We start from the raw sequence: 23,497 nt of genomic DNA on the forward strand, positions 1-23,497 counted from the left end.
CCAAAGTTGATTTTAGTAAGATTTCCATATCTAAACTTTAGAAATAGTGTTTTGGCGAGTGGAGGCTCTATTTCGTCCATAAAGGACTCATATAAGGGTTCGTCCTTAAAACTTAAAAATTTTGAGACTAATGAACCACTAGTACTAATGTTTACAGTCATATTTGCTACATAGGACCAAAAAGCTTTTTTCAGGACTAATTTGGGATTAGATGGTAACAGCTCGGGATGCACCCAAAAATGTTTCAGGCCTATGCGGTTAAGCCAAGTCCTAACATGTGTAAGCCAAGGGATTTTTTTATTACTATCCAACGCCATGATCTCTACCAGCCCTTCTCTGTATGCTTGAAGCTCAGAAACGTGCCACAATCTTACCCAGAGCATAAGCGGTCTAATAAGAACGTGATGATCTATTCTTTTAAGATCGAGGTCCAATTGCAGAGGTACTAATGGGGTTCCTCTCGGAGCCCTTACCAAGCTACGCATAAAGTTGTTATCGTGGATACTAAAGGTCTCCTTGGACCCTGGCTCCCACAATTCAGCACCATATAGCACTGATGATTGAACCTTAAATTTAAAAAGTTCCATAACTGGACGCACCGCTTTACTGGTGCTTAAGCTTTGCTCTCTGAGTATAGGTTTGACGTTCTGAGCAAATAACAATTTGCTTTTTTCCAATTGTGCTTTCCAGGTAAAGTTGCAATCTAGCGTCACCCCTAAGTAAGAAAAGTGAGGCACTGATTCCAACTTTATCCCTTTTAAAGTTAGGCAACCCTTGTCTGGTTTGGTTGGATTAAGGGCCATGTATTTCGTTTTCTTTACGTTAATCTCTAGCCCCTTTTGACAACAATAGTTGTTAAAAGTATTCAATAAAGTCTGCAAGCCATTTTTTGTTTGGGATATCAGAATAGTATCATCAGCAAACAATAGAGATGCTACCCTTTCGCCATTCAATTTAGGTGCATCATTTTTACATCTTTCTAAGTAAGAGGGAATATCGTTCACGAAAATAGAAAAGAGCGTTGGGGCCAAAACGCATCCTTGGCGAACTCCACGTTCAATTGGAATTTTCCGTGATAATTCGCCATTTTGTCCCCATCTAATTCTCGCAAAGTTCCCATCATGTAATTTTATAATTTGAGTTACTATATTGTTTGGCATACCCGCTGCACTCAGCGTCTTCCACAGAAGATCACGTGGGACCAAATCGAATGCTGCCCTTAAATCAACAAAGGCAACATATAAGTGGGCCTTCTTTATCATTACGTACTTCCAATAGAGGCAGCAGAATCTAAAGCACTGATCTATAGTGCTGACTTTGGTTCTGAACCCGGCTTGAAATTTAGTCAAAAATGAATTTTCATCCAACCAGTTACTCACTCGTACTAAAATATGGCGTGAGTAAATTTTCTGAAGGATGTCCATTAAGCTTATTGGGCGATAATTACAGGGATCCTTCCTGTCTCCTTTTTTAAATATTAAAACAATGTCAGCTCCTTTCCAACTTTCAGGAAATTCTAAGCTTTGAGATAGTTTGTTGCATAGATAATTGATATATGGTGCCCATGTTTTCAAGTCATGCTTGTAAAGATCCCCGGGGATTTTATCCAAACCTGGGGCTTTCCCAGTTTTTACTTGGCTTATGGCCAGCTCTGTTTCCCCCAAGGTAAAAACCAGCGGATCTACTGGAATTTCAGGACTTGCTGCAGTGTATGCTGTATAAGGGTCGTCGTATTTCCTATACAAATTGGTAAAATGGGTTACCCAGGTTTGCTCGTCTAGAAACGTGTCTTTAACCACCCTTCCTACCTTATTCCCATTTGCTATCAACTTCCAGAAAACTACAGTGTCGTGTGATTTTGCAGCTGACAGCAATTCCGCCCACTTTTCTTCCTCCCACGCAATTTTCGATGTCCTTTGGGCAGTTTTATAATTACTTCTAGCTTTTTTGACATCCAGTTGAGACTTGGATTTAATAGCAATTAACAGTTCCCTCTTAGACTCTCTACAGGATCTGTCATACCAAGGCTTGCTGTGAGACAGGTTCTGAGTCTTCTGCTGGGGTTTTTTAGGCATTTTAGTTACCAATAGTTTTATTTTTTGGAAAAACTCCTGATGTACGGTCAAAAAAGGAGTTTTTGCTTCCTCCTCGGGAGTTAGACTTAGATATGTAGCAAAAGTCCCTGCAAAAAGTGAGTATATTTCACTCAAGATATCACCATGATCCAAAATAAATGGCCATTTTAGTGATCTCCTGTTGTTACTAATATGAATATCATTACCATCCCCAACACCCTCCTCAAAGGAGAGTGGTGAAGAAGGATCGCTAAGTAATGCAGCGTTTAGTGACAAATTTAATGGAAAGTGATCACTTTCTGCCCTCTCCATTATTTCAAGATCTATGAGATACAACCAAAGAGGGATAGAAACTATCGCAAAATCCAAGTTGCTCCTATATGTATTCCTTCTAAAGGTTGGTTTTTTTAAGATGTCAGACGGTAACCGACCGTTACAGGCCCTAAGGTGATGCTCTGTGCATAATTTGATCAGTTGGAGAGCCAGAGTGGAACATTTCACCGATTTGTTGCTCCCGAGGAGGGGGATTTTATTTGCCTGATCTTCCTCCTCAAAAATCTCACTTATGCCCAACACAGGTTCATAGTTACAATTCAGATCCCCAGCCAAGATGACAAAATCCTCCCCAGGATCCAACCCCCTCAGAAAGCAATCCAACTTAAGAACAGTCGGAGATTCCTTTGTTGACGGGGTTGGCCTATTATAGATATTTATTAGGAATAATTTGTTCCCATTGGAGGTTGTTATTTTTAATGCTAGGATATCTACAGAATTTGTGTCTATCACCTCAATATTAACCCTTAGATTGATCTTTGTCCAGATCAGGAGACCCCCAGACGGCCTACCACTTCTAGATGGGATTGCTCCAATACCAAAAGTCTTGTAGCCCACCCTATGGGGAGTGTCAACTGCCCAGGTTTCCTGAAGTAGGCAAAAATCAAAGGATTCCATAAATGCAGCCCAGTCAGGATCCCTCAAATTGCTGGCAACCCCAGCTACATTCCAACTGACTAGCTTAACCGAAGTCCCCAGTACAGAAGACATAACAGTATTAACCCTTGGCATCTCATCACAAGTATATGTCACTTGTTGGATTCCCGAAGATATTCCCTCAGAAGGTGAGTGTCTTAAAGTACGAGTTGGTTCTACCTGTTCTTCAGGAATATTATCGTTACATATTACATTTTTTTCCAGAGATCGAGATACAACAGTTGGCAATAGATTACACTCAGTTACAACCCCCATATCAGTGTGGTTCATTTTGTCCCTTCCCTCATCCCCTCCACTCAGAAAACTTCAATCGCAACTATCAAGGCCACTGAAAACATCAAAACGATTTGACGTTTTAAGTGGCGTGAAGGGTTTCAGATGGTCCATCCTTCTGTCTTGAAAGTTATGAAAATTTTGATGTCTAACTGGGACAAAGTTCCATCCCAAGGGGTCTGGGACTGTTACAGGGCAAGGGGCACAAGGCATAATTCTCATACCCTGATGAATCGGGGGGTGCTGAGCATATTGGCTACTCCCAACATTCTGTACAAATGAACAATTAGGTGGCTGAGTTTGGGTTGAACCCTGTAAGAGGGGAAACTGAGATGGAAGCACCACTGACCTTGGATAAAAATACGTTAGAGGTCTTGGGATTATAGTACTATTAGAGCTGCCCATCTGCCAATTCAATATATAGTGGACAGCGTTTGGATCCCTAAAATTAACAACCACTACGTCACCTTCGATATCTTTAGTTCTGCCCCCCAACCATTCGAGGCGTCGAACATGAACTATTTCCCCATTGATATAATTTGCAATAGGCCTGTGTGTTCTCAACCAGTGCGTTATCTTGTTTTTTAGTTGGAAAAAGCCCTCCCTCTTATTTTGTTCAAGGGCCGGCACACCTGTTAGGACTACCACATAGGGTAATGCCTCCGGTGGAAGTTCAGGCAACGGAACCCTTTTTGGTTTCCCCCAGGTGCGTCTAGTTTCCCTCACCTCCCTTGTTAAGTCTGTCAAAGCTAAATTAGTTGTATTGCCAGAACTTTTAGATGTATTAACACAGGTTTTACTGGCAACAGTACCCAGCAGTTGATCACCAGTTTTTTCTTGAGATGGTCTAGAGGCAACATGGTGATGAACAATAGCTGATACTGTGTTCCCCAAAGATTTTGGTGCAGATAGAGTTAAGGAAGGGATAGGAACAACATGAGGGGAAGTAGGAGGAGGAGATTGAACAGTAGATAACAAAACTTGTGGTGCACAATTAAGTGCTTGACTGTCTGCGTTGTTAACACCTTTCTGGCCTACAAGATCTTTTTTGGGCAATGCATTCTCAATTTTTGACAATCTACACTCCACCTCTATTAACCTCTCCAAGATAGATGCAGAGTATGATCTAATCAAGTTCTCAATATCCTGTAGGGACACAGGACCCTTATTCTCAATGTGAACATCATCTCTAGCACTAGTCTCCATATTGTCCTCTTTGCCTACAGATGTGTTCAGTAGGAGAGTTGCTTTATAAACATATGATGGTATGTCATATAACTCCAATGTAACTGAAGTAGTTGTATGGGAGCAAAACCATACTCCAAAAAGTAGACACCCAAAAGTTATCTCATTCAGTTCTCCTACAGATTACTGGATTGGAGACAGTGTTAAACCTCAATTTCATGCGGTAATGTGTCCCCGCATTGAGGCACCTCGCTGTTCATCAATTTCGAATATTAAAACAATTTACAAGTAATAGGGATCACTCAATAATTGAGTTCTAGATCAATTAAAGGTTAAAAGCTTAAATACAAAATTCAAAAGACCCTGAAGGATTTCAAAGCGGTACAAACCATCACCGTTCTTTAGCCCACTCTGCCACCCCAGTTCAGACCTGGCCATATGCAAATCAGTCTGACCCTGTGCCTCAAAGCACAATTATACAGAGCATTCAAAATCAGAAACTATTCTAGATCCCAACAAAGCAGCAAAATCAGTAAATAGTTGGACAGCACCCCTAGAGTAAAAGGAAAGTCTTGCACAGAATTATTAGCAATACAGCAAACTCATTGTGGTGTTGGCTAAAGTATAATTTCTTTAGCAAATCAGAATACAAGAGCATTGGACATCGCCCTTCTAATTGGGATTTCCCTAAAACTTTTTGCTTTTTGTCTTCCTGGTTTTTGAAAACTCTCTTTTCCTGACTTTGGGACTCGGTGCACTTTCCAACTGTACATCAGCCGGATAGTGCACGTAGCCTTCCTGCATATGTCATGATACAGAGCTTACTTGATTGGGATAGGTGTCGAATCTGCGAGTGCCCTGTAAAAAGGAACACCACATACCCAGGGCAGGTGTGACACTGGAGACTGGGGGCGCTGAACTGATTGTGCCACCTACCTGGATAGCCAGTCAAAAATGTCTCATACTGAGCTTGGCCAGTCTCACTCCATAGCCAACCCTAAGGGGGCTGTTCACTAGCACCAACCTAGGGTGGGTGAGTGGATGGGGAGGTACATCTATGTGTGTACTGCCTGATAGGGATGAACCCACCATGCTGGTTCTCCCTACCTAGGTGGTCAGCTCTAACTGCTAGACACTACTTGGGTGTGACTGATTCTCTTGTTAAGGCCTTAAAGCGTGGGGCACTTTCCCACTGTAAGTTTAGTGTGAAAGTGCATATGCACACTTTAGGAAGTGATGCTCTACTGAGGTTTTTTAAACGTCAGTCAGGTCTGCCATGGCAGGCCGGTGGGTGCACAATCGCACTTATTATGACTTAAGACCTTTTCCAGCATGCCAGTGCAAGCTGGTGTGCGCACTGGTACCAATGGTGTCTTTATACGCGTGTCCAGTCCGTCACTGCAGGTTGACATGCGCTCGGCACTGAGGGTGTGCTAAGCATGTGTTCAGCCTGCAATTGCAGGCTGGTCTGCGCACTCACACTGATGGTGCTCCTAAATACATGTCCAGCCTACCATTGCAGGCTGGATATTGCACTTGCATCAATGGTTCTCCTAAATACGTGTCCAGTCTGACACTGTAGGCAGGTGTGTGCTTTGCATCAACGGTGCTCCTAAACACTTGTTCAGCCTGCTAGTGCAGGCTAGTATGTGCTTTGCACCGATGGAGTTCCAAAATACATGTCCAGCCTGCCATTTCAGGCGGATGCGCGCAATTGGGCGTTTACTCACACTGTCCTGAGTCACTAGCCATCCTGAGAGGACCTTTTCTTTTCAATTGATTACCCAGAGAGTATGTCCTAAGGGGTGAATTGAGTGGTAGATGAACATGTGTCCCATTCCCTGGCAGTAAAGAATAACCATGTGTGTTTTCGCTACCAATGTGGTTTGCTCTTCCCATAAGCTAACATGGGGAAATGGTTGATATTATTTCTGGCTGCAATAGCGAATTGTAGTGGAGCAGCCTTGTGATGTTTCTTATCATTAGATTGGCAGCAACAACCCCTAGCTAATGGTCAATGTGATTTTGAAAGGATTCACATAGAAATCCCAATGCTAGAAAGTGGGCATTTCTATGCTCTAAAACTCTTTATGTGCCTTGCTGCTTGACTCCGTTCACTCTGGAAGAAGGGAAAGCACATATGGGCATTTCTCAGCGACAGCTATAACACACTGGGATTTTATTTGGAATGACCGACCTCTGCCATTTGCAAGCCTGGCTGCAGAGATTGTAAAAGGTGGTTTTGACACTTGGCCTCTGGAGCCAGATCGTGATCCGACTAAAGATTAACAGGTAGATTCATCAAGCCGAAATCGGCTCGCAAAGGGCCAGATTCTGAGAATCTGGCCCTTTGCGAGCGCTATTTTTGCATTTGGGATTCATCATCCCAAATGCAAAAATCGCAATTCTAGAAATCTCTAAATTGCGATTAATTGCATTTAAGGAATGTCAAATTGAGATTCCTTAAATGCAATTCATGAACCATTTAAAAATTGTGAATTCGCAATCTGGGGCCGCTATTTACCGTGCAGTCTAACTACGTAGTAAATAGCAAAAACTTTGAAAAATGCACTTTAGTACATTTTTCTAAGTTGTATGTTACACACACACAGATGTCCTTTGGACATGTGTGTGCACAACACCAGTGTACATTACCATTTCAGGGGTGCTACAGGGTGTCTGGCACCCTTGAAAGTGATTCCTTATTTCCGATTCGCTAATTGCTAATTGCTAATAGCAAATAAGGAATGACCTCCCCATTCATTCCTATGGGCCTTTAGGCCCATAGGAATGAATGGGAAAGCCATTCCTTATTTGCGATTCGCAATTAGCGAATCGCAAATAAGGAAGCAGTAGAAATCGCATAAAATATTGCGATTTCTACATGCATCCCGGTTTGCGAGTCTTTAATAGCGAATCCTTAAAATTCGCTATTAAGGACTCGCAAAACATGACCATGATGAATCTGGGGGTTAGTTGGTGGTGTGAGCTATTTTAAAAAAAAAATTGTTGTTGATGTTTATGCTTTTATCACTGATTTGGAAGCAGTACATTAGAAGTACGCATATTTATAAACCTTCCTGGGTACGGATATGAAAATAAATGTTTGGTAGTCAGTCATGCAGGAGAGCATGTTTGATGAGGGCGATTTAGAGAAAATCTTTGGGATTTTAAGTCACGTTTTTAAGTGTGGCCCTGTGTGTTTATGCGGATGAAGCCCTTCTTTTTTAGATTTCATATTTATATTGTGTATAGAGTTCATCTCGTACTGCAGATAGTGTGTTTATAATCGTACAGGAGAATGGATGACACCAAAATAAAATTTCCATCTGTGATTTTTCCCCTATCCTTTTTTAACACCAATGTGATAAAATTGTTTGTGACATTTTCCAGTCCCATTACGATCACTGACATGAAGGTGAAGCATCCTTGGCATCCTCATTGGAAAGTTTCATATATTTTGTCATTTCCCCTCAAGTGAAGTAAGGATTTGACCTTTTCATTATAGGGGAATGTGATTGGCACATCATTTCATCCCTCTTTTTTTTGTTCAGACTCACTTAAGGTGAAGTCACCAGCCCTCCATGTACGGAACACAACAGAGATGAAATGTGACATGACTGTGCACTGTGCACGTCGTAACCTGTCCGCGTGAGCGTGCTCCCTGAGCTGGTGACGCTGATAGAAAATGGAACCTCATTTCACAAACACCTCTTTGAGTCACATCTAGCTGCAGGAAAATGAAAACGGCCGACTTATTTGGCACTGCAGTTATTTACAAAAGAATGCCTCCAAGTAGTTTGAGATTTTCTTGGGAAGAAAAACTTTCTTCCTTCAAAATAAATTCACAAAGAATAGAGCTCAGCAGCATCGACAGACAATCTGACTACCAAAGAGGCTACAATATACTGTACCTTCCTTCGAGTGACATCCATGAACTCTTCTTATGTCCCTGTATGAAAAGAACTTTTGACACCCGCCTATCGAAAATGTCTCTCCCTCATCCACTCATGCATTCACTATCTCAATTCAATCAATCAACTAATTTCTTTATTCGATTTTAAAAATAAAATCATAAAAGACAAATCGACTGAAAAATGCAAAAATTGACATTCATGTATGTCACTTGCTTTAAAACCCCAGAAAGGTAACGTAGAAGAAAAAAACATACTGTGAGGGTGTTTAAAAACTGACAAATACAGTAAAGCCGGCCTTACTTTAATAAAATTTAATGATTTTAAAAGGGGTCGCAAATATTTATGTCGTAAATTATTATGTTTTTTGCAATTCATGACAACATGTAATGTATCGTTGACCGAGACATTGTCACAGTCACATAGGGGCAATTTAAAAATCTTAAAGCAGTTAAGATTAAAAGAAACTAACTGCAGGAATAAGTTCAACCTAAAGTATATCAGTAGGAGTCGCATATGATGTGTCAGGTTCCAGGTCGAATAAGGTTCTAACAGGCAGATGCATCAAAGAAAATACCAGGAGCAAACGGGCAGATTCTCAGAATCTGGCCGTTTGCTCCCGGTATTTTTGCATTTGGGATGCATCATCCCAAATGCAGAAATCACAATTTAAGGAATCTCTAAATAGCGATTCCTTAAATTGCTCTTGCATTTAAGGAATCCCAAAATGAGATTCCTTAAATGCAATGCATGAAACCCAAAAAAATAGCGATTTCGCTGATAGGGGGAGCAAATTACCATGAAGTTGAACTTCGTGGTAATTTGCTAAAACTTTGAAAAATGCACTTTTGTGCATTTTTCAAAGTTACATGTTGCCAATACACATGCCCTTAGGGCATGTGTGTGTGTAACATTTGTGCACAGGTCCATTTTAGGGGTGCAACAGGGTGTCCTTTGGACACCCTGGCACCCTTGAAATAGCGGAACATTAGCGATTCGGTAATAGCTAATCGCTAATAAGGAATGGCTTTCCCATTCATTCCTATGGGCCTTGGAATGAATGGGAAAGCCATTCCTTATTAGCGATTAGCTATTACCGAATCGCAAATAAGGAATCTGTAGGAATCGCTAATAACATTGCGATTCCTACATGCATCCCGTTTTGCGAGTCTTTAATAGCGATTCCTTAAAATTCGCTATTAAGGACTCGCAAAACATAACTTTGATGCATCTGCCAGCTGATTGCTTACAGTTTTAACTACTATCACATGTCGCACCAAGAGTTTCAATATTGCTATGTCCTCACGGTCCGCTGCCATCTTATCCCTGAACGCTGCTACAACCCATTTGTGATCAGAGCTAACTATGCTACTAGGATTACCATATAAGTCGGGCCTCACTAAAAACATCATGTTATTCACTACCTATTAACAACCACCAAATGCTACATTGAAGGCCTTCCCACCAGTATACCCACATTCCTCCTAGAATATACTATTTCGTAAACACCTAATAATCTCTTCTCACGTCACTATGAATTTGCCTGTTTGCACAAAACTACTACTTGCATTAATTTTTTCCAATCGCTTTAACTAACTAACCAGTTCAAATTCGAAATAGCTTTATTCGATTCAATTAGAGAAATCATAAAAGCACAGGTAAATACATTGCCAATATTAATAATGAATTCATTAACACATGTCATAAAATACCGAACCGTAGGCCAAGTAAAAATCAATTCATTGAAGATCTGCATCTAATTACACTTTTTAAAAACATGGCAACTAGGTATGTGGACAACTCATCTTCTAGCATACGCAGTTTCAGTAATGCCAGTCTACATTGTCTCAGGCCCCATCGTTTCAATAAAAGTTTTAAATACTTATTCCTAGACAATGTGTAAAATTTACAGAACAAGGTACAGTGCATCAGTGACTGCTGTGAAATGTCGTCACAGGGGCAAGGTGTCAAGTATTTTTGCCAAATATTCGGTTCGGGGAACGTAATTCATCTAAAAAAGTTCCCCCCCTGAAATGGTCAGTAACATCCTCGTATAACAACTCTGGGTATGTATTAAGTAACCCTGAATCCCACAGCTCTGTGAAATTAAATGATTCTCCATCACTGAAACCTTCTTACCCTCTAGATTCCACTGTTTAGTCTCTAACGAGACAAGACAAATCTCTTTCAATTTTTTACGCGATATAGTGGCTAACAGGGCCGGGGAATCAAAATATTCAGGATACCCGATTTCATGGAAAAAGTTCTTAACATAAATAAGCCACTTGATACTTAAAGCCCCCTGTGACTTAAGACATTCCTGTATTATGTTCCTATTTGATTCAGTCTCAGTTGAGGTCCATACCTTATGCCACAGCGACAGAGGACGGTAAGATCTGTAACATAAACCAGACCCAGCTCCGTGTGGCAAACATACGGGGAGGTCGACATAGGTACGGCTAGCAGATATCTGAGGAAAGCGTTTTCACACAGTTGAATCTCATGACTGTCTGTAATCCCCAAATACCTGCGCCATATGTCACAGTTGAAATACATTTCGCTTCGTAAACCTCCACCAAGATATGTACGGGTCTGCCCCCTAACCTGTTTGCAAAATGTTGAACTGCCCGATGGCACGAGAGAATGTTAATTTTCTCGTTTGGGTTGCTGCCGACCATGACCCCTTCCTGTCAAATACAATCCCCAGATAGGAAAAAGTATTGGTTTGTTCTATCTTAGCGTTTGCTAGGGAAAGCTTGCATTGTATATTTCTTTTGTGAGTACAACACATAGTGAAAGTTTTCCCTATATTGATTTTAAAACCCTTTGACTCATAAAGTCTGCAAAAGAACTCAGCGCTTTTTGTAAGCCAATCTGGGTCTTGGCCATAATGACTGCGGCGTCGGCGTAAAGTAGGATGGGGGCAGGATTACCACATATTTGGGGAAAGTCCTGTTTTTCATTCATTAAATGGGTTGCCACATTATTAATATAAAGGTTGAATAAAAATGGTGCTAATATGCAACCTTGCCGCACTCCTTTTTTTATTGGAAATTGTTTGGAGCATTGACCCTCTTTACCAAATCGAACTTTTGCGCCTGCTCCCCGGTATAATTCTTTAACAAAATTTAAGATGATAAAATCAATACCTAATTCTAATAGGGCATCCCACAGTATTTCGTGGCTCAGGCAATCAAACGCTGAACTTAAATCGACGAAAGTTAAAAAAAGATTGCCTGTTTTGGCTGCCACGTGTTTGCCAATAATTATCGCTAAATTAAGCCCCTGTTCCACAGTGCCCACTCCTGATTTAAAACCATATTGAAATTTTGAGAGGGCTCCTGAGTCTTCTGTCCAAGTCTGCAGCCTATTTAAGATAACTCTCCCTGCTATCTTCATCAGGGAGTCTAACAGCGAGATGGGCCTGTAGGATTTGGGATCGTTTTGGTCCCCCTTTTTAAAAATGGGGACCACAATTGTCTTCTGCCATGAGTATAAAAACCCTTCTTTATTACTACTATTCAAAACATTGGTCAAAAGGGGTGCCCATAGATCCAGGTTTGTCTTGTAGATGTCCACGGGCACCCCATCTGGCCCAGGAGCCTTCCCTGATGCACTTTCTGTAATAGCCATTTCCACTTCAGATAACGTGAAGTGGATATTTAATGGAAATAGACCCTCTGAGTTCATCTCAAACATATGGGCTGGTTCAGCCTTATCCACCCCCACTAGAGGGTCTCTTTTATAAAGTTCAGTAAAATGTGCTACCCAAGAATCCTCATCAATAGCCATCTCAATTTTGTCTGTATTCCTATCCACAAAGAATGATGCATTTACCGCCTTCCAGAACCCATTGGTGTCTCTTAAAATGCAGGCCTGGTGAGGAGCTTCCCATGCTTCCTGTTTAATTGCCTTCTTCCGTGTTTTAATAGCTGCATAATAGGTCTCTCTGGCCTTTCTCATTTCGAGGGAACATTTTGGTTCTCTTTTGAGTGTTTGCATCAAGACTGCATGTGCTTTACTGCAGTCTGTATTGAACCAACCCTTTGCCTTTTTTCCAAAGCTCTTTTTCTGAGTGCCTGAAAGTGCTAATGTCTTCTGAAATGCCACGGAAAGCGGAGATGACTGTACTACAGGCTGCATCTTCAGCTAGACATGTCCTGAAGTCTTTATAATTATTTTTTACTAAGACTTCAAGAAAATTGACAGGGTCTACTCTATTCCATTTTATAGAGTAGCCATTAAGTTTAGCCAGAGTTAGCCTGTGACTATAGAGATTATCTATTACGTCATTATTTTTGATTTTACTGAAGGAGAAATCTAAACACAGGCTGATAGGAAAGTGGTCGCTTAGTGCAATATCGCCTGTTTCAAAATTTGAGAAGTTACAGTAATAGCTATTTGAAACCAGTATAAAATCAATCACCAAAGTGCCTCCCCTACCATTAAAAGTGGGATTATCAGGCACTTGTGGGTTGCATACTTCATTGGCAAATCCCAAGTCTAGTGACGAAAGTGAGGTATTAAAAAACTTCCCTGCGATAGTATGTGAAAAATGAGTGCAAGGATCCCCAATAGATTATTCACGCCACACACGCCTGAGTGACTATTAGTGCACAGATGACAGTTAAAATCCCCCGCCCAGATCACACAGAACCCCTTCGAGAAGACATCACAGGTATTGTGCAAATGATTTATGATGTCATCTAGAACATTTGTTACATCATTCCTTGGGATATTATTGTAGAAGTTAATCAGATTGATATATTGATTTCCTCCCACACAGAGTAACAGGGATTGAAAATAGTTTGACTCCCTGGTATCTATTTTAACCTTGATATTGGTAGTATTTGAAATGTAAGTACAAAGTCCCCCGGAGTTTCTACCCCTCGTTGAAAGCATAGCGGGAGTACAAAAGATACGGGAACCATTTAAATGCATAGTTTCCGGCTCCCAGCACTCTTGTAGGCAGATGATAGAAAATGTATTTATGAAGGACATAAATAGTGGGTTATTTAATTTGCTTGATAAACCCGCTACATTCCAGCAAAGAAGTGTCAGAGTATCGCCCTTATCCATATATTTGCTAGGGACTTGATCCCTCTTTGAGGTTACTAAACTACTATCATGTGTTGTATAGATCGAACCATCTTCTAAATCTTGGTGTTGTAGGTTTATAACTTGGACTCTTTCTACGATTAGTTGCCAAGATGTTATCGCCTTCAAGTACTTTCCCGGTGCCCCTGCGCTCAATTTATCATCCGAGTTAAACAGGGCCTCCCGGATAGTCAACATAGTGGCACAATTCTCATTTATATTGTTACCATTAGAAGGGTTTTCATCATCATCTCGCTTTTCCCTAGTTGGTCTATTTTCTCTGCCACATGGTAGTCAGTCTACTAAATCGAGACCACTAAACCTATTTTGAGTAGGTATCTCTCTCCAGTCAAAAGCCGATAGATGGCCTCTTTTTTCCCCTCTACCTCGAGCTGATTTCATAACCCTGGTCCAGTCGCCACCTAGTTCGAGTAATTTGGTTTCTGGGTAAAAGTACGAAAGAGGTCGGGCTTCTATGGCTGATCTTGTATTTTGGTTACCCCAGGAGCAGATGTAATTTACTGTACGGGGATCCCTAAAATTTACCACTACCTAGTCCCCCACCATTGTTTTTGGACTTTTCCCCACCCAGGAAATTCTCCGTACCATCAATATCTCGCTGGTGACGTGTGTAGGAAGTGTTCGATTTGCATTTAGCCAGTATATCACCTTATTTTCGAGACATTTTTGGTTTGTGGATAGAGTTTTCTATTTCCGGAACTCCAGTCAGTACGACCACATACGGGCTAGTTTCTGGCGGTAGATTGACACTGAAGCCCTCTTGGAATTTCCCCCCTCTTAGAACCCCATGGGGCTCTTTGAGTGGTGCATCAGATGGAATAGATATTCCCGTAGACTGCAAGTTGGATTTTGCAGGTTCTACCAGAGTTGTTAAAATTGGTGCAGTCGAAATATTTGTGGTCGATTTCTGAACCGGGAGAGGGCGATTCTTGGCCCTATGCGGATCTTGTAATTTATCTCCCTGATCAGTACGCAGGCTTAAACATTTTACTTTTATTTCGTCTGACAGGGCCCTGGTAGTCTGTTCTAACTGGGCGAACTGTTTCTCTATCTTTGACAATCTTTCTTCCAACGGTTTGAGGGAGAGTTTAAGCAAATCCCCTATTTTTTGTAATAAGGGGTTATATTTCTCCTGTACCTCAAGCCTACCTGCAAGATTATCTTCACTTCCTGTGTGAATGTCTTGGATTGTTATTACCGGGGAGTTAGTAGCGTGCCTAGTTGGGGTTTTCTTACTATTACCCTCTTTTGACATAGAGGCAATATCACTCTTACCCATCCCTTTAGCTACCTTTGGTTGCCTACCACCTGTATTTATCGTAGTGTCTCTCTTTCTCTTAGGATTTGCACCCTCCCGTCTCTCCCTAAGTTTTCTAGTATTTTGTATCTCAGGGGAATTATTGCAGATTGAAAATTGGACAACCTCAGGAGTTTCTGATGACTGTGAGATGTTTCTAGACACGTTATTCACATGTTCATCGACAATAGGAGGATGATGTATTAGGGCTTGGATTTCGGTAGAATTACCTTTTGAAACACGGTCGGGCGTGCGAGCTGTCGCAAAATGGCCCATGGAAGATCTTTTAGTCATTGCCAAATCTTGCAAAACCCGCCGTTCCATAAGTATTATTCCTTGGTCAATTACCGAATTAGCTCTATAGAGAAAATTATCCTAAGTGCCCGTTAAAGTTTTCCCCGTGATGGCAGTGTTACTCCTACATTCACGAACAGGCATACTAGTTGACATGCTTGTGTGAAGATATGTATACAGGGTAACTAAATAACAATAAGACAAAATTAAATTTGCTAATTTAACAACTAATGTCAGAGAGTGGGCCCGGTCCGGTCTCTCTCCGGCTCGAACGGGATACAACGGGCCTGCCGTTGGCCCGGGCTTCGCCCTGGCAAGTCCTGCGCGCGTCCCGCGTTGCGTGGGAAGTGCCTATTTATATAGAGCTGGCAGGCGGGCTAATTACGGGAAGAGGCACCAGCTGTCAGCTAACTAGGAATGCTGGTCCTCGCAGTCCCGTAATCCGCTAACAGAGTAAGAACTTGCACAGTAGTTCCTCAGCTCAGTCCCAACACGTGCGACAAGCAACAGAGTCCCACGAAGATCCAGAGTATCAAGTGCGGCAGTCAGCGAGTGGCTCCCGCGAAGCGGGGGCCGCGAGGCGTTTAAAGGCTGCAGGCAGGCAGGCTAATTACGGGAAGAGGCACCAGCTGTCAGCAAACTAGGAATGCTGGTCCTCGCAGTCCCGTAATCCCGCTAACAGACTACAAACTTGCCCAGTAGTTCCTCAGCTCAGTCCCAGCACAAGCGACAAGCAACAGAGTCTCACGAAGATCCAGAGTTCAAGTGCGGCAGGCAGCGAGTAGCACCAGTTAAATTTTCAACTTCCATCGACTCATTCTACCCTAAGGGATACATTCACAAGAATGTATAATGACTACAGCAAGAGTAGCGTAACGCAACTTTCAACAACACAGCCTATAGCAGGAAAATAACCCAGTGTCGATGTGGAATTCACAACGCGGCGGTAGCATGCAATAGACACCAGAAAACACAGCAAATGTGTTAGTGAAAATCAACGCCATGCCGCAAAAATGCAATATGCAAATGCAAAAAAACATGCGATGAGGCCAAACGGGGTATAAAAAGTGGCGCAAACTAGCCACAGACCTGCAAACCCAAGCGTCTGGTGGGACAATGCACCATAAAAACCACAGAAAAAATACACCAGAAGCAAGTCAAAGCATGTAGCAACATGGATGCACCCTGACCCAGCGCAGAGGCCAACACAAACCCCACAACCCCCACAGACCACCAGCAAGGAACAACAGGGTCGGGGAATGTAAATGTAAATGTAGTATACTTGTAAAGCGCACAGCAGCCCCAGCAACGGGGCGTCCCGGCGCTGTATAACGCTGTGGAACCCTTCCTGGCTCCCCCTGTGAGATGCCACTCCTGGGCACCCCCAAGGTGAAGCCAGGCATCCCAGTGTTGTTGGGGCCGTTGTGGAGATTAAGCAAGCTGTTGCCCAGAGTTGCAGCGTGGGACCCATGATTAGAGTAGACGCTGAGGCGAGAGAATTTATCGAGTCCGCGGACATTAAGCCCAAGACCCTGCCGCATCGGGAATTGAACCCTGGTCCCGGGCCTGATCTCTGCTTCAGGGTCTGCCGCTTCTAACCAGTGAGCCACACTTCTCCAAGGCCAAGGAAAAGAGAAAGAGAAAGACGGGGTGCAGACCGCAGGAAAACAAGACCAGCGTCACGGAGGTGACAGAACACTACCAGCAACTGACCCACTAGCAGACCACCTGGATTGCAGTAGGAGTGCCGAGGAGGCCAATCCAAGAGGCCAATAGGCGCCGGCATGATGTGAGCACCTAAACCAGGCGCCAACCCGCTGCCAACAGAAAGGCAGCAATGGCGACAGAAGGTGGCAGTCCAGCACCACCGGAGGAGTTGGAGGAAACCCAGGCCACAGACATAATTATGGAGATGGTGTAAGGATTAGGGAGTACAGACACAACTCGAGAGGACCAGACTCAACATGAACAGGGAGTGCAACGAACAGGTACTGGGGGGACAGGGGAGATGGGCACAATGGCATACATGCACAATGAGCGGTAGCACACTGCACACCTGCAAACACCTAGGGTCATGTCCAAGATCCCCTTGGCACACAGCAGCACACACAAATGGCATGAACAGCACACCCACATTGACAACAACGTGGACCAACGCGCATAGCCGACATTGCCAAAAAGAGGACACAACTGTCTCCGCACATGCACAGAAACATGACAACATGCAAACAAAAGTGTCCATGAGTTACAGTGCACTGGGGTTGGAACACTAGAGATGAGCACGCTCATGTGAAGAAGAAGTCTCAGATTGTGTCCCTTTGACATATTCCTGATGCAGATGCAGTGTGGTGTGTTAGACCTGCATCATCTTCACCATCAACGTATCAGGGCCCCCGCACTGTTTGAGGTGACATAGCTGTGCAACTGCTCCACAGCACAAAACACAATCAGCAATGGGCAATGGCCTGTGGTGCACTGAGTCACTGGCACCTGGAGTGCTGAGCAGGGTATCAGGCCGATGATGTCATCCACGACAGGTCTGAGCAACTCCATAAGTCTGTCAGGACCACTGTTTCAACTCCGGTAGATGGTGATTGGAGGTGGTCCTTGCAGTGGTGGGATGTGCCTCCTGTGGTGATGCGACATCCGGGCCGGTCTGCATGACTCGCTTTGGTGTGTGAGCATTTTGGCCCGGAGGCTGCATACAGCGCAAGGCCACAGTGAAATGGCGTTGATGACCCCAAGGCCTATGCCTCAGGGGCCATCGAATGTCTCCGGAGAAAGGGTACCGGACCAGACCAGCACAGAATTAGTGTCCTTGGATGCGCTGCAGCCTGCACAGGCACCCAGCCACAGGACGGTGACTTGTGGTGCAGTCAGATGGGCCATGCGACCTGAGCGGGTCACCATCAATGTTTGAGGTGTATGTTGCGAAGGAATTCAGGGGAAAATGGAAGGTGTCCTCCAGGGCATGACGTCGAAAGGTTTGATTTTATCCGAAAGCAGCAAATGGAGTAGTGAAATGTGACAGCCTCGTTGCCACCACCAATTCGGTATCAGCTACATTAGGATGAAAACTGCCCCCTAGTCCATAGACTCAGACGCCACCAAAGTTCGACCAGAGAGTGTCCATTAATGTTGGGGAACAGACTTAGTGGCACCCAGGCTGAGTGGGGATGCAGTCTTGGATGATGCCTGTACACTGATATGAACTCTGCCATTGCAAAATCATGATTCTGTGACCTACGGGACCGCAGTGTAGGCAGGAGGCTGCGGTCAGCAGTGGCCCACAGCTACGTGCTGCACAGCACTAGTGACACCAGGGAAGTTGTAAGTAGTGTATGAACACCTCCATAATGATGATTCTTTTCTCTCCACCAAGATTCAAAGCATCATCCTCTTACGCCTCTCCTTGGGTGCAATGATATGTAATCTGCCTTTGCATACTAGATGTTCAGTTCCAAATCTGTGATCTACTCGAGCGCAACCTAGGCCAAGAGCAGTGTAGGGTGGAGTCAGCAGTCAGCACGGCCACTCACCGAGTGTCACCGGCATAGGTTGGTGGCCCCACCAGCCTGTGTAGTTTAGGTTCAGTGGAACCACGTGTTCGGTCACGCCGTGACTGTGACCGGGCTTTCATCTGGACTGAGCTGCATCTTCCTCTTATTCCTCTCCATGCGACCACTGGTTTGGACTCTGCTATTCGTTATTCACGACTAGGTGCTGGATGTGAGACCTACTGGTCCGCACGGTAGTCCTGGTGCCTCAGTCACGTGTCGCCGGCTGGTGTTGAACAGAGTTTGTGGCAGCACGTGTTGCAAGATGCCCATATGGAACTATGCCTCACGGATCGAAGGGAGTCTGGTGCTGTGGCGGCTGGCCCGGATTTGGGGTCACTGCCATTCAGGAGACACAGTTTCAGATATGGGACCCACTGGGCCGAAGAGAACCACAGTAGAATATGTCAACGAGGAAGGAGTAATGTGGGCCAGCGTCGCTGGCCAGAGATGGTCTGAAAGGCTGGCAGGGTCGTGGGCCTCAGGCTTGGAGCTTACACAGGTACATGGTGGGCCGTCCTTGACACCGACCGCTGTCAGCTGCTGATCAGTGTGGCCTGGCTGCACAGGGTCGGGTCTGACGGGTGTGTGGTCCAGCGGCCCGGGGTATGGCAGGCGCACAGGATCTAAGACAACACTGCTAACGAGGACGGGGTCTGCCTCATGGCATGGTGGGAGGCTCCGCCCTCGCAGAGACGTTGGGCTTTCCAGGAGAGGACCACGCCCAGGGCGATGTGCTTTTTATTCACACCCCTACGCTGGCCTGGCATACGCCGGGCCATCCCACTCTGCTCACGCTTACGGGGGGTGTAACAGGCAACATTTCCACGTGGACCCCCACTGGCCTGGGTGACATGGTTGCGTCCATTGTCCGCTACACTCCATACACCAGAGATGTATGTTGCAGTGGATATAGGTGTGTTCAGCCTACTGCGGTGTGTCCAGCACATCGCCGCCACTCTTGGCATTGTGCACTTTCCCAATCATGGGTCAACTGCATCCTTCACACATGCCTGGTTGCCACCTCTCCCCACATTCGGATATTGTGTGGCTGTGGTGCCATGCCATTGATTGGCCATGTTCACGGCTAGCCCAGGTTGCCATTGTAAGTTGTTCTATTGTGTCTGGTGGGTGGACATGTTGTTGTGCATGTTAGTTGTGAATTTGTGACGTGTGCATTGCCAGAGTTATGGATTGCATGGTTGTGGAGCTGAGATGAGAGGGGTGTTAATTGGGAACTTGCCAAGGGGATGTGCTTTTCCCTTGGTGGGAACACATGTTGCTGATGGACTGTCGGAGGATGTAAGGATCATGCACACAGGTGGGGATTTGGAGGCAACATTGGTGAAGGACCCACTGTGTTCGGATGTTGCCTGCACATTGATGTGTGATGTGTGCTTCCTGTTGGACTGATTGTGTGCTGTGCCACCAGGGGGCACAGGTAGAACAAGTGTTCAGTGGATTGCCTCCAACACGTGCGTGCATCTAGCTATGGCATATGGTCCTTGCTTGGTCTCCGGCGGTTCCTGCGCATTGTGTTGGACATATGGGGCCTGGTGTGCCAGGGGTGCCAAGGTGATGGTGATGTCCAGGACATGTGTGGAGGACTTGGATGTGGCTGGCTGTGAGACTCCGCCGACTCTGGCAGGTGTTGGTTGGGGTGCGTCGGCCAACAGGAGCAACACAGCAAGTAGTTTGGTGTGGGGTGGGTTGATGTTTGTCCGCTGTGTTGGTGCCATTGGCCTGTTGGACAATGATGGCCACGATGCATAGGATGGTTGTCCCTTTCAGCCTGTAGTGGACAGTGACATTGTCCGATTTTGGGCCTGTGAGGCAGGTGCGTTTCCTGGGGGGCCGCTGTCTTTGCCTGTGCAGCCTCTGGTCCGGTCGGGGGGGGAGTGGACTAGGTTGGTGTTGTGGCCCTCTTGGGTGTCCGGGCTGCATGATGTGTGGCTCCATGGCATCGGTTACCTTTCCGATGGCGCCCTGGACTCTGCTCCCTTTTATGGTGTAGGCTGTGGTCCGACTTTACACCAGGTCAGAGCAGGTGTTAATTTCCTGCTGCTAAAGTGCCTTATCGTATGTTTTGTGTTCCTATCGCCGATCTGGCTGGTCGTTGTGAATGTTGAGGTGTCGTGTTTTTGTGTCTTTTTGCACATGAACGCCTACTCTGCATCTCATTAGCGATGGTTGCGGAGGTACTCTTTGATGATGTTTTATGCGGCTGCTATTGCGGGAAAACTGGTGCTGTGGGCTGTTAGCACCAGCTTGTGAATGGTACGGTAAATTTATCACAACTTTGGCTGGGCTAAAGTGCAGTTAATTCGGCGATAGCTCCTTTTGAATATGCCCCTAAGTCTTACTAATAATGAGCTTGAATGTAATGCATGAAATATACCTATTCATTGTTATTATTATTATTATTATTAACAACAACAATAATAATACTAATACTAATAATAATAATAATAAATAGATGAGACTGCTAACCATGAGTTTTTCTATCCAACGAAAAAGTGCTGCAAAACCTCATTACATACATGCAAATAATTCAATACTGCATGTTAGGGCTTCTTCTGAGAACTCACCACAAAATTTAGTAGCAAAAAAACACTAAGGGCCAGATTTAAGGTCGCCCAATACCGGTCGGTAACGGCCTAAATTACCGAATTTCGGCCGTTACCGACCCATATTTGGCATTTGGAATGTAGGTGGCATTTCTGTAGGATTCGGTATTTTACCGAATCGGTAATTTATGGAATCGGTAAATTACCGATTTCTTAACATACTGATTCGGTAAATTACTGAATGCGTAATGTAGAGGGTACTCAAGTGAGTGCATTCCTCAGTTAAGGATTTGTTATTTACCACCAACCACAAGTTAGTGGTAAATAAAGAAAACATTTGAAAAAGCAATTTTTTGTTTTTACAACACTGCGATGTGGCAGACATACACACCCTTAGGGCATGTGTGTGTGCCACATGTGCAGCCATGCACTATTCAGGGATGCAACAGGGTGTCAATGGGACACCCTGCCACCCTTATATGTGTTCCCCATTTACCGAATCGGTATTTACCGATTCAATAATTCCCAATCATTCCTATGGGCCTCCAGGCCCCTAGGAATGAATGGGAATTACCGAATCGGTAAATACCGAATTTTACCGATTCGGTAAAATTTACAGAAAAATTACCTACATACTATTTACCTATTCTTAAATACCGAATCGGTAAAATTCGGTATTTAAGAATCGGTAAATACTATTTACCTACATCTGGCCCAAAATTAACGAAACCCCTAATATTTGGTTCTGTAGTAGCGTGCTACTCGCCTTGAAGAAATTTCATGACCCGTCAAGGGTAATAAGTGCTGTTTAATTGCGATTGGAATACAATACGAATCAGAATAAGTAGAATTTTGGGATAATAAAGTCTACTTATGACAGTGGAAGACCTCCAATATTTAAGATTGTCTGCAATCGGAAGTTTAGAGATGACGGCAGGAAAAAACTATTGCATGTAAAATCTAAAGTACACCTCTGTACCTGTGGCTATTAAAAATCAGTTTGCCGATCGGTCTCCATCCCGAAAATGAACGTAAAACCCCTGCTTCTACTCAAATTTAGTTTTTTAAAACCAGAAATTAGATATCATTTGTTTTATATTGTAAAAACCATACACCATGTTATACATTTTTTCAAACAATTCTTTGCACATTTTTGTATTTGATGTACATTTAAAAACAATTGTTACATATGTTTATGTTTTATTCCCATGAGTTCTGTGGGTCGGGAGATGCTAGGACATGTCGTCTGACGTGCCTTCAGGTCATAGGCCATGATTCTGTGTTGAAGGCTTTGGAGCAGCTATGGCAATGTGAAGTTTGGCTCACTATTGTTTCAGGTGGTTGGTAGCTTTCTGGCTGCATTACTGTATCCCCTTAAGGAGTGTGAGGACTTTTGTAGGAGATAGGCAACTTGAAATACTTGCAATCCACCTCGGAGGTGCCGGCTAAGGTTCTTCCACCAAGCAAAGCAGCATGGAGATGGAGAGCTGGCAGAGAGAGAGCTGTTTGCTGAGCACATCCGGAGCATGTCTGGGGCACCCCGTCTGCTTGCGGAAACAGCGTCAGTCTCTTAGGGAGCTGGGAGTTGAGGGTGGAGTTTCTCAAGTAAGGCAAGTGGGGCCCTGTTTTCTGTTTTTAGAACCTGCATCAAAGAGGCTTCTGCTGGGTGGCACAGTTTATAGCTCCAGCATAAAGGATATTTTCATAGCTTCCCAATATTTTCCAAAGGCAGGTCGAACCTAGCCTGGCAGTTTGGCTCGACGGGTTCATGAGAAACAGGGTCAAGACTGACTTGCATATGACTGGGTCCAAACTGAGGTGGCATGGTGGGTGAAAAATTATAGATTGGGATGCGGCCCGCATGATTACCAGTGGCTGAGATTAATTCAAGCATTCCATCCATCAATTTGCTGTTTTTGTATTTCAAAGATAAACCCAACTCTAATTTAGCAGGCTGTATGAGTAAAAGCTTAACCACATGCGCGCTGCGCTTATTCTGCTCGTATGCTGGGATTTTGAAAATCACTCTATACATGACGAGCTGGGCTCGTCATCAGTGTTTGAGGAGGCTACACCATGACGAGCCCAGCTCGTCATCAGCCTCGAAGGGGTTAAGCTGCTGCACTAAAGAAAAGGATAGGGGACTGGCAATAAAAAGAAGTGATCTCATGTGTCAGTTGAGGGCGTAAAGTGGCTCAGAAGTCAAATGCTGGCTAAGGAACATCTA

Source organism: Lissotriton vulgaris, chromosome 3_1 (assembly GCF_964263255.1).
Source record: "Lissotriton vulgaris chromosome 3_1, aLisVul1.2, whole genome shotgun sequence".
Lineage (NCBI taxonomy): Eukaryota > Metazoa > Chordata > Amphibia > Caudata > Salamandridae > Lissotriton > Lissotriton vulgaris.